This window comes from Accipiter gentilis, chromosome 23, assembly GCF_929443795.1.
Source record: "Accipiter gentilis chromosome 23, bAccGen1.1, whole genome shotgun sequence".
Taxonomy (NCBI): Eukaryota; Metazoa; Chordata; class Aves; order Accipitriformes; family Accipitridae; genus Astur; species Astur gentilis.
In genome coordinates this window covers 12140031-12152413 of record NC_064902.1, presented here as the reverse complement: position 1 = coordinate 12152413, position 12383 = coordinate 12140031, and the positions used below count along the sequence as shown (strand labels likewise).

General features: G+C 40.3%; 1 protein-coding gene across 6 annotated transcripts in view; it reads right to left on the bottom strand.

The window, feature by feature from the left end:
- CHCHD6 (coiled-coil-helix-coiled-coil-helix domain containing 6) overlaps window positions 1-12383 on the bottom strand; it is a 115871-nt gene that overhangs the window by 79853 nt on the left and 23635 nt on the right. The gene's annotated exons all lie outside the window — the stretch shown is intronic.

Genomic DNA, 12383 nt, shown 5'->3' with positions numbered 1-12383 from the left:
ACAATGTAGCTTTTAGGATGACAAGTTTAGAAAAGTTCCTTAAAAATGACAAGCATCTTAAGCAGTGCAGTGCTGTCCTCTGTTGGGAACTGTGCTATTAAAGCAAAACAAAAGCACATGCACCCCCAAAAATAAAAACAAAGCAAAGCCCCCAAAGACTGCTGCAGGATTGCCCCGTAGGGCGGAAGCTAAGCAGACAGCTGTGAAACAGTCAGTTACAGGGAGTCATACAAGGTGCTGCAGCTGCTGCTATCCACAACATGCACCAATGACCATGGCAATGCCAGGCATACTCAAAAGGAGGTGGCCAACAACTGCACTGTTTCCAAATCACCTGCAAAGAACAAGTATCCTTTTGCAAGGGCAATTTTAATGCACAAGCTGACCTACATAGCAAGTCATCTTCTTTACTGGACAATTTCAAAGAGTGCTTCCTAATAGAAAGCCAGTTGACTGATCAGATTTCCAACCAGATCCCCCTTCACAGGCAATTGAACACATCTTTAGTGCACTGTCCAAACCTCTGCCAAATCCAAGCTGCCTTCACCTGCCCCTTCTTTTGTCAGCAAGCCTATTTAAGTATGAAGACAAGCAGATGAAGCAGGTTACAGTATCACCTCCTATTTACTTATTATTACTTCTTAACACAGTAACCCACCAGCAGCAAAGCAAGTACAAGACAATAAAGCATTTCATGCCCGTAACCAGCTCCTTCTGAAGCCAAGGCACTTACAAGGCAGCCACAGCTCTCATTTGTTGTCAAGGGCTGCAAGCCTTCCCTGCCTCTCAGGGCTACATTCAATCAGCAGCACATTCACTAAGCAGGAACTTCAGAAAGGCTGGCCTTTTTTATTTTGATTATTTATTTGAGGGGAGTTGACAGGGCAGGAGGAACTTTCCTCTTGGTCATAGTTCAGTGCCAGAGGGAGTAGATGGTGGAGTGCAATATGTTTATGGGATCTGCCATCATTTTAATGGCACAGAGCAACTACTTCAGGTAACTGAGGGATGATGTGTCATCAGCTACGCGTGTCGTCCATCCTCATGCTTTGCAACAGCTGAGTGGGCTGGAACCAAACATCTACAGTTCAACTGGGGGAAGCCAATTCTCCCCTTTCTGCAGACAGGTTTGATATAGCAGCATCAAGTCCTTGGCCAAACCAATACACAACAGGTGTTCACCGGTAATCACTGACTGATCTTCACAAAAGCCTGATTTGAGTAACATTTTTCTTCAGGCTGATTTTTACAGTCAGGACAGATGTATTTAGTTTTGTTTTCACATTTTAGTAATTGCAAGGCTATCCATCCTCAGCAGATGGGACAGGAGGAACACAGGTCTCTTTACGGTGCATGTTATTATTTCAGCAGGTAGGTCATACACATTGGTAGCTCTTTACTGGATGTACCTGTCATCCCTGGGGTGCCTCAGCCATTAACTGTCACATTCCTGCTTGACAAACACTTGCATGACAAAATGAACACGAGGTACTAACTCAATGGTACTGGACAGTTGCTGAGAAAAGAGGAAGAAGAAGGAACCAGCCCTATCACTGAGAGGTGGTGCCTCTTATACCCCTATAATATAATGCAAAATAGCAGAATTCCAGTTTTAAGAAAGATAACACTGTTACTAACCACAGGGCATCTCTTCTGCAGGTACTGCCAAGGCTTTAATTTTGTCATCTTTCAGGAGGGGGAAAAGTTATTACTCCAAGAATAAACAGATACGCCCCACTGAATGGAAACAGGAAGATTAAAACAGGTGTAGATGCAGTAGGACATATTCTGTGTTGTGATAAAAACAACTACATTTGGAGTGAAGCACAGACTAAATAAAATATAATAATAAAATAATACAAAAATGAAAACTCAAGAAGGCTGCTGGTTTAAGTTTTTCTACCTCCTAAGCATGTGCCGAGATCTCTTTGTAGACCTGCATTTACCAACTTTGGCTGATAATAAGAACCACAGCATGTCCACTAATATTTTCAAAGTTTAAAGAAACTGTTTAAGAAATGAGCAACGTCTGGGTTCCTTGCTTCCTAACTGAATGAATTTCACTTCCAGCTCCCAGCTTGGGGCTTGTGAGTTTTATAATCCCAGCCCTGGGACACAAACCATCTTTCAGCACCCTTGGTCAATACTGCTGAACTCTTCTGCTAAAACAAGGGTTCATTTCTCTTCCAGGTAACCCACTGGATAGCAATCACAGGAAGATGAATAAATACTGGACTTAATTGTTTGGGGTCAAAACCAAATCAAGATATTCCTCGTGACTGTATCAGAGGCAAAAGTTACTGAAACAGGGTCTCAGGCCAAACCAGCAACCCCTGTCCTAGGTATTTATATGGGGGAAAAGATGACACACTCCACTTGGAGAAGACTCTGGCTAGATATGGGAACTACATAAGTAATGCATCTGTGCTTCTGAAAATTTCACATTTCAGCACTGATTATTCAGGCAGGGGATGCTTTCTCACATATGTATCAACAGTCCAACTTCCAATGAAATGAAGATTACAGCGCCAAATTAGTATTTCACACACAGGGACAATTTCCAGCATCTTTTCCCAAACCCATACACCACATCACCCATATATGACTGCCATAACGGGCACATCACTCATGCCTGTCATGATCTGGGCAAATGTAAAAATGGCAGTCAGCAATCAAAACACAGTTCTGCAATTGGCGGTGAGGGAGGAAGGGATCAGCACGATAAAACAGTGGCCTTAGGAAGGGAAATGCCTTTGTCACCTGACTGGAACCAGCTTCACCCTAGATGTCTGTTACCTTGGCATAGTCAATAATTCTGTCATATAACTGATTTCACTACAGCATGACCAGTGACTCAGGAATCCAGACTACCAGCTTTGTAGAGATCTCCTACTTAAGAACTCAATGCAGAGTATTTTTAGGGGCACTGCCAACTTTGGGAGTGGAAGATACGAGTGGGAGATGCGAGAAATGAGAGGCAGCAGGTGCCCAAAACCCTAGACAGCTGCTGGCAACAACTTTTGCACTCATGTCAGTATCTGAAGAGCTCTGCAGCACATATTCTAACATCTTGATGACCAGACTTCATCACTGAATGAGCAAAGAGTCATTTCTTCTTAAGGCAATAATCCAGCTCTAAACTTTTCCATGATGATAGGAATTAAAGCATTTAAAGAATATATCTAGACGTTCAGTATCCACTCCAGACCCTTAAACACTTCCAGTTTAGTGGAAAATTGAAGCAGTATCAGTATTAAATGTAATAAGAGTCAGAGATGTAACCAACTGACAAGGGAGAGGAAGCAGGAAGAGACATTGAACAGCAATCAATTTTGAGGAAAGGCTCTGATGAAATTGCTCAACTCTAATGTATACAGAGCATACACAATTCTATAAACATGAAGATGGGAAGCAACAGAAAAACCCTCTGCCCTTTTATGATTCAGGGACAACTGCACTTCTAATACTTATGGCATTGCTGCAAATAGGTTTGCAATGCTGACAGTTGATAGTTTTCATTTAAAACAAAATAGAGAAACCTATTTTATAAAATCCAAATTAAACCATCTGCTTTCATTGCTTGCTTTAATACTTCAGCCCATTCCCACATTCTCCTTTTCCCATCACCACTTCTATACATGCATACATAGAGTTTTCATTTTCTAGGCTGCCAACAGACAAGGCATTCAATGTCTATAGAAATCTTGCAGAGCGTAGGCTCTCTAGAGATGTATGCTCAAGATGCTTATTTCTGATAGCAGGTGAGTCAACAACTCCGTCTAAATTTTTACCTCCTTGCTTAAATTCCTACTCTGCCTGTTAGACATAAGAATCTCCAAGTCCCCGACCAATTTAGCAAAAAAAAAAAAAAAAAAAAAAAAAAACACAACCAAAAAAACCCCAAAAAACTCAAGAGAGGGCATCATGAAATTCTACGTTAATTACAACTTTCTATCCCAGAACACATTTCAGACCCTACTGAGCCAATGAGGTATTTTCTCATAAAGCTAGAATCAAAGGCCACTCAACTCTTCTTGGATTATTTCTAGCTCATAATCATTAATGCAGACTCCCATTATACTAGCCTAAGGGTGGCATATGGCTTTCTAGGGATAGGACAGACGGGGGAAAATAACAGTTACGCATGCCTACATCCCAATCTCATTTCTGTGCATGCATATGGGGACATAGCTTTCTCTTGCCAGACTCTTAAATACCAAATATATTAGCTTCCGAGTCAAACATAGTACTTCAAACACAACCACTGTTTTGCAAAAAATCAAGATGACATGCATCATCAACCCATGTGCCTCCAAGCAGTAAAAATGATGAACCATGTGACTTCAGAAGGAATTCCCTTCCCACGTTTGCTCTCAAACACTACATGCAATTTTTACCTGCCTCTGAACAAAATATATATTTATAGGCACCAGCCAATGGATACAGATTTAATATAGTACAGTGAATACAGAGTTCCTGCCACAAGATTAGAAATCTAATTTCTTTTTATTTAAAAAATATTATCTCAAATACCATACCATTTAAGAGAAATACAGTTGACTTTGGGGCTGCTTTTTAATACAGGCAAAGACTGTCTTAATTACATACTTGAGTAAAAAAATTTTTGAAAGCCTTCAGTCATGGTCATGCATCCCCTGTCTGCCTCTATGAATCCTTCTGCAGGTAGAGTCAGGTGCAGTTTCAAACATCACAGTTTATGTTTTTACCCACTTTGACAGTCTTGTAAATTTTCCTGTCTCCCTGCTCTTTCATCCTAGACATATGCAAAGCAGCCTTTACACAGCGTTATAGGGTCAGTATCCTTCTGGGGGGAGAATCCAACCTACCAGTTTGCCAAGACGCATGTGGGAAAGACATACAGTCATCAACATTTACTATAAATCAAGTGGATTCCAAAGCCTCACAGAAAGGACCGAAAAAAGCATAGGGGACTCAAGTTTAAATAAATGGTCTGGGCTAGTACACATACACAGTCATGCTCATAGTAAGATGTTATCTATGGAGTAAAATGGAGTCAAAATATGTAGAAAGATTAATCAGAGACTGCCCAAGAAAGAAAAAACATAGAAGTGAGGAACTTTACCGCAATATCCCTCATTTCTATGATTACTAAAGAGACACAGGCAGTCAGCACTACATTTCCCTGCAACCAGTTCTAAAAATGTACCTCAGTCTTCGCCTGCAGCATTCCCTACATCCTAGGCCACAGTCAGTGTTATGAAAAGGCTGCCAATTAAGTTGTGGTTTTGAGCTATAGACAAAATGTCCACTAGAGACTCTGATTCTCACTTCCAAAGCACTTGCAACCCACTGTGTGTTTTAGGAAGAGAATATACTGGTTCTTAAATACATGCACTCTCGGCTCCTCCTCACAAGGCTGTGATCAGAGAAAATGCTGCGAGGTTGCATCTTTTAATGAAGTCTGAGTATATCATAATGAAATCATCTGCAAAAAGAAGAGTGTAGATTCAGCAACAACAAGGATTTCAGGCTATTGTAAAACTGTATTCTTTATTTTCACATTGCAATCTCCAGGGCATGATTGTATCAACAGCAACTTTCAAATCTATGTCACTGCCAGCAAAATTTTGATTTCCATTTGCTAGGACAATTTGCAAACAGTAGTTTTCTACATTGTGCAAGTGCTTAACGTTTGTAAGTACTACAAGAATTCAATGCTGATTTGGTGCCCATTTACTGGGCAATGCAACAAACCCTTGCTCAAAGAAGATGGCTTGGAAAAATCAGGGGCAGGGGGAGAACATTCTTTCTATGAAGGAGCAGTACCTGGTAGTCTCTCAGCAAGGATCACAAACCAGGTGTTGCTGCTGCCAAGAAGAAGAGGGTATAGACTGGGTGCAGGAGGAAGAGTTTAAGCATTTTGAGGAATTTTCCTTAGGAAAAGAAAACAACATTTCACACTCAGTGGAGCTCCTGAAGCTCAAAAATAATGTCACATGCAAAGGAACCAGAGAAGTATTTACTCCTGGACCTTTTGATCAAAAGCAAGAAGCTTGAAATTCAGTTTTAAAATAGTGTATGCTCTAAGTATAGCAGTCAGATGACCCAACAGAGCTAAGATTCATGCTTCATGAGTTTGCAAATTGAGAGTCAATCCAGCTCAGAGTATCACAGAACCCTAAAGACTGATTGCTGTATTTATTGTAGTAGATACTATTTACAAACATACATCCACACTGTTTGCTCTCTAATTATAGTTGGGGCACGTACAATCATTTACTTTCTATGAGCTCCTTTTGTACGCTACACCTCCAAAGTCAATGAAAGTAATTTTAAGAACCTGTTGATTGATTTATTGATCAAGTAAGTTGACCAGTGCAGTAGACTAGAAATAACCAGACAGGCAAGTGATTTGATAAATATTCCAGGAGACTAGTCACTATAGGCACTGAAAGTCAGGGAAAAAGAAACCCTCAAAGGCAGGTTCAGGCTTTTTTTAGAATCTGTATTAACAGTTGGCCCTAAAACTTCACTCCTTATGCAGGCCTGCTTGGTCAAGTGCACTCCCCAACCAAACATTCAAGATAACTCTGTACAATCCAGTGCTAGCTATCAAATTCAGCAGAAGCAATTGGCAGAAGTTCAGCTCCTATTACCAGAAACAATGTGAGAAGAAAGAGGAAGGGGGGGTGAGTGTGTTATACAAGAGCGTGAGGCAGGAAAGGGATACTTCTATCTGACCAAGGCCATGGGACAGAAGAAACACAGGCAGAGATCATTGTGCACAGGCAACTTCCAGTGCTTTGGACAGTTTTCTGGTGATTCTGTGGTGGTATTTCACCGTAGCTTTCACCGAGCTCCAACAGCAAGGAGCAGGTTATACCCTTGGCCCACAGTGAAAACCATAAACCTCATCTATCAAGTATTCACCGAGATGGCCTACTTTTTCCTTGTGGATTTAATTGTGATTTAATGAGTTTTTCAATGAAACATGTTGGCAACTTATCATAAAACTAAGCTGAACATAACTTGTACTCCTTTTACACTATCCGCTTGGTTCTGTGAAGAACTGTCATCCAACTCAAGCAAGAGGCAAATTAGGATTCAACTCTGTTGCACAGGACTAGTTTTCTATGAGCCAGAGGAAAGGTACACTAACAAAGCAGGAGCCAAAGGAAAAAGCTTGCATTACTACTATTATTTGTACAATATTTTAGATAATCTTTTGGCACTATGGTTTGGGGGAGTTTACATTTATCCCCAGGGCAACAAAGGAATTAAATGTCCAAGGATGTCAATAGATTTTTCCACAAGCATAAAATTAAAGCAGGAAAAAACAAACATTCAGGTGCAGACAAGATAAATTAGCAAGATCAAATTCACAATCTCTCATAACCTCTCAGCATTTTTGAAAATAAATGCCATACTTATCAAAACCATATTTAAAATAAAAACCTTTAAAAGCTTATTTATCTCATAATATTCTCCTTCCTGCCTGTCATGTAACGTATATATTACATACATATAAAATCAAAAGAAAAATCTACTCAAAGAAACCAGCACTCCAATGCTCCCTTTTCCATTTAGTGTTGGTTATATACCCACAGACCTTAAAACATTTCAAAGGATCAAGTTTTCCTTCTCATTAGTACCACCATCACGTTGTTCTGAACTGTGGTCATATAACCTTTTGCACCTTTTCACTCTATTGAATCAATCTCCCCTGGCAACTTCTAGTGTGGCACTCCGCTCCTCCTGCCTCCGGCTCTTCTTCCCTCACTAATTCTGTGTTCAGAACTGTGAAGCACAAAATTAGACGTTTCAAATTAAGCAAGGAGAGAGAATGAGAGAACCTTATTAAATCAACATTAGCATCAGAGTGTCTTTAAAAGAGAAACTCAATTGCAAAATATTACTCGTCTCTGTAAAGCTCTTTACATCGACAGAAATGAGACAGGCAGTAGCTGAAGTCATCTTCCTCTGCCCCCACCTTCCTCTTCATGCTGGTCACAGTGCTTGAGCAGTAAGAGCAGGATTCTTTTCAGACCACAGCCCCAGAGGAAGCAGAGCTTACCTTGAACTCACAAGCACTAGAATTGCCAAGTAAAAAGGACAAGGTCTATTAACATGGTGTTGGAGGAAAAACACACACACACAAAAGCATATTAACACACAAAAGCAGGCTCCCTTCTCCTCACAAGCTTTCCACAACACTGGTTGTTCTCTCAAGTCACTTTACAAGTTAAAGTCAATTCTTTACTTCCTAAAGCAAGGCAAAGAGCTGTTTCAAGTTTCAGTTTCCACTCTCAGTCCCCAACAACCAAAATTACTGACACAATGGTGATGACGACCATATTCTGTTCCAAAACACCTTAACTTTCTGAATGTGAACCCCTAGTTCCTGGCCAGATATCCTTAAACTCCTTCTCAACATAAATCACTGGAGTATCATACCATCCCCCTTGCTGGGTAATTAGACACATTGTTAAAGCCAGAAATTACCTTGGAGCCTGCACAGTCTTTAAACATGACTTTTCCATGGCACTTCTTGAATAAGAGTTGATACTTGCACCTTGTGTCAACAGAATGCGTGTACACACCTTACATCATTATGCAGCAGGCTACGTACTTGTCTGTTGGGCTGCCACCTAAAACAGGGAGTGTCTCACTATCTTGTAGGAAGAGTTTTTAATGCATGCTGCTAAGAAGTCCTACTAGAACAAATCCTACTAAAACAATTTAAGTATAAAAAATATATATATATTTCAAAGCTATTTAAATTAATTAAAATCAATGTTTAGAGTGCCCATTTAGCTAGGGAATATGATCCTAAGGGCAAGTGATATGAAACTGAAGCTCAATTCCTGATGACAAAAAGCTTTTAAAGCATTTTTGGGCAAAACAGACACTACTCCAACAGAAATGGAGGCTGACGCTTTTGATCGCTCTAGTCCTACCATGCAATGGAAACTTCTGTATCAGCCAGACACTACTGAAAACGCTGCAATTCGCAGACAGGTTTCTAAGTGCAGATTCACCATAACAATAAAATAGCACTTTGAGAAGCCAGAGGTGCTGGCACTTCTGTCTTCAGAGCTGTAATAAAAGTGACCACTTCCTCATCTGACAGCCACACTTAGATGCCATTAACTAAGCTCTGGACAAAGTAGTTCCTACAACAGACTTAAGACAAAGTGTACCAGGGAAACAGGAGGAAGGAGAAGGATAAAAATAACACCCACAAGAACTAGTGACAAAAAGCTAACTTGGTTGTTAAAGGGCTGTCTATTAAACACCCTTGTTTTGTAAAATTATCATTTTCACCTCAAAGGGCAACAGCAGCAATCCAAGACTGCTTTGAAGCCTTCCAAAATGAAAGGGTCTGATGAAAATGAGCAATTTACCATTCAATTATAAAAGCTGAAAAATGGGGAAAACAGAAAAGCCAGAATGAGGCACTGAACCTGCTGTCCTCAGGCTGCCCTCCATGCCTTTTAAGGCCAGTAAGAAGTCTTTACCAAAATATACTTAACTGTCTGCTACATGCCTTTCTTCCAGGAAAGGACAACACTAAGCAAAAATTGAAAACATATTTTTTCCTATTCTCTCCTGCATCTAATTTTCTTCTAGCCTTTCCCTAGCAGTCTGACACAGAACTAGAAGTGGCCTCCCACTGCCTACAAGTCCCATCCCTTGCTTTTGTAGCGGTTATCACATAGCACCTTCAATTCAGCGGGACAGTAACTATAATGATAGCTATCTAAACAGAATTATAGTAATAGGGGCTTATGAAGTTAAGTGCTAAACATAATGAGCAAAATTATTAAACTGATATCCCTAAATATGAATGCATTAGTTCATGGGATGCGATACAATTCTCCTGCAAGGCCCTCTTCTCTTGTATGCAAAACACCAAGAATGTCAAAATGGAGCAGTATCACTTCAGCCTAAAAAAACAAAAAGCACTCATATTTCAGAGTCTTCACCAGGTAACAGAGTCTGGTTTTCCACAAATACCAAGTAATTACTTCTCATTCACATACCCAACACTTTCAGTTGCCTCTATTTAGTGCCTCCATTCTGAAAATTTTTCAGGAAACAGTCAACTTTTACCAACTGCACAAAAATGTACAACTAAAAGAACAACAAAGAGAGGACATGATTTTTGTGCAAATTCCACCATCTAATTCAGTTTCTTAAAAATCGTAAGTCAGTTTGATAACTCAGCATATACCAACCCCACAAGCAATCAATGAATTAAAGTCGCTTATAACTGAAAGCTTGGAAAAGCTTTAAAAGAAACACAAAGTTTTAAAAACCTGAAAAGCATCAAGAACTGAACAACCAGAGGGTTCTGAGGGGGTTTATTTTTGTTTTCTAAAAACAGACCATACTATTCACCTTCAAAGATCTCTGCGAGTATCAACACATCATGACAACACTTCTTGAGATAACTACTATTCCAAGAAAACTAAAGCACAAGAAAAATGCAATAATTTGTTCTGATTCATGCAGAAAATACTACGCAGGATCATGACTGATAACAGAGACCCAAACCACAGAAGAAACCAAGATTTTCATCATCCATGTATTTGCGCAGATTACTGAAAGGAAAACAGTCACAGTGTACTGATGCTTGCCTGTTAATACCCTTCCAAGATGGTGCAATCAGAAAATTATCTCAAAAGATCTAAGTATAATGGAATGAAAGGTTACACATATTTGAGATGAAGGGAAAGAGCTGGAGCAGCAAAAAAGCAATCCCTATTTCATTCTTAAGTCTCTAGGGGACTCAGGAAGCAGCAGTGAATGGTGGAAAGCCATCCACCAAATCCAGGTAACTAATACTGCTTGCAGTGATTAACTTGCTCTAGGTGTCAGCCTGCCACCTACTACTATCAGTGTAGAAAATTCGCTGTAAGCACCGAGAGTATTCTGAAGAAGGGAACAGAAACACTGAAAAAGAGGCAAAACGGACACAAAACAATGCAGAGACACAGCATCCTTTCCTTTCAGTACTATTGGCTGCAGCACTTGGCGCACTTCTGAGACATCCATAAAATGGACCTGCCTCATCATCGTTCAGTTTTTCAAGCAGCAAATCGGGAATTAATATTCACGGGTTCTATGACTGACATAATTGCAATTTAAAAAGGGCAATTAATCATCAGCCACACTGGCGGCTGACTTACCAGGCTGGGATCCTTTCTCTCCACACCTGCCAACAAACAAACTCACAGGAGGCAAAAGCATCACATGTGCACACAGGGCCAGGAAGTGCCAGTCTCCCTCCTACTCCCACCCTAGGCTTCACAGCGTAGGCTATAGGTTTTATTATTGTTTTTTCTCCCACATGTGCCCCATCGGGATCATTCGCCCACCCTTTCTGCCAGCAGCTCCCCCACCAGGCCCAACCAATCTCCCTTTGCCATGTGGACAAGGAATGCTCTCTCCGTGTTGTATCTCACGTCACCCATTATTGGAGACTCCATTCTGGAGTTCTCCTTGTCTCCCCATTTTCCTTTGTATGTTTGCATGAACTAATATTTTTAAAAGTGAAATCTCCTCCCATTCCTACTTGGAAAGTCTATTACAAGGGTGAGAGTACAGCTCCAGAGAAGCAACTACCATGGAAACTTCAAACATGGCAAGTGGTTTTTATAAGATGAGTCAAAAAAGCCACTAAGGCAGTATTTACTTCCATGCTCTTATGGGAAGCTGATGGGAAGGTTTTCAAGCATACTTTAAACAAAACCAAAACCCAAGCAATTGTTCTGGGTATTAGTTCTGCCACTTTAAAATCTTTCTATGTGAGCACCCATTGCCAGATGTGAAAGGTATTTCAACCAGTAGTATTTAGAGAAGAGACATTTGGAAATTTGTCAATGGTGTTCAGGTTCCCAGAAAGTTCTGAGATCAAATTGGTGTGGGGCAAATATATAACCTCCCACAGGAAGTACAATTCTTAACATACCATCCCTTCAGGAGTGGAAGAACACCATCACAAACTGACCACCATATTATGCCACTCTACTTATCTAGAAAGTACATAAAACACTATGGTGATAAATACCATAGAAAATAAGTATGAGATTGATGGAAAGATTTAGAGCTCAGCAACCTGTGAGGTCTTCAAGTGACATACTTAACACCATCCCCTTAGGCCAAAGAAAATAATACAACGTACTTCTAGGACAAAGAAATCTTGCTCAGACAGGTGCCACTGCTGCCAGCCAAGTGCAGCACATACGCAAGGACTGAGGATGCATGTTGTAACACAAGCTGTATAGTCCTCCCCACCTCATTCCTGCCAGTCAGCAACCAGAAATTGCCTTCATCATAACAATAAAGGAAAAGAATTCAATGCTTTTGTACGTGAAAAAGAGTAATTTCAATCCTAA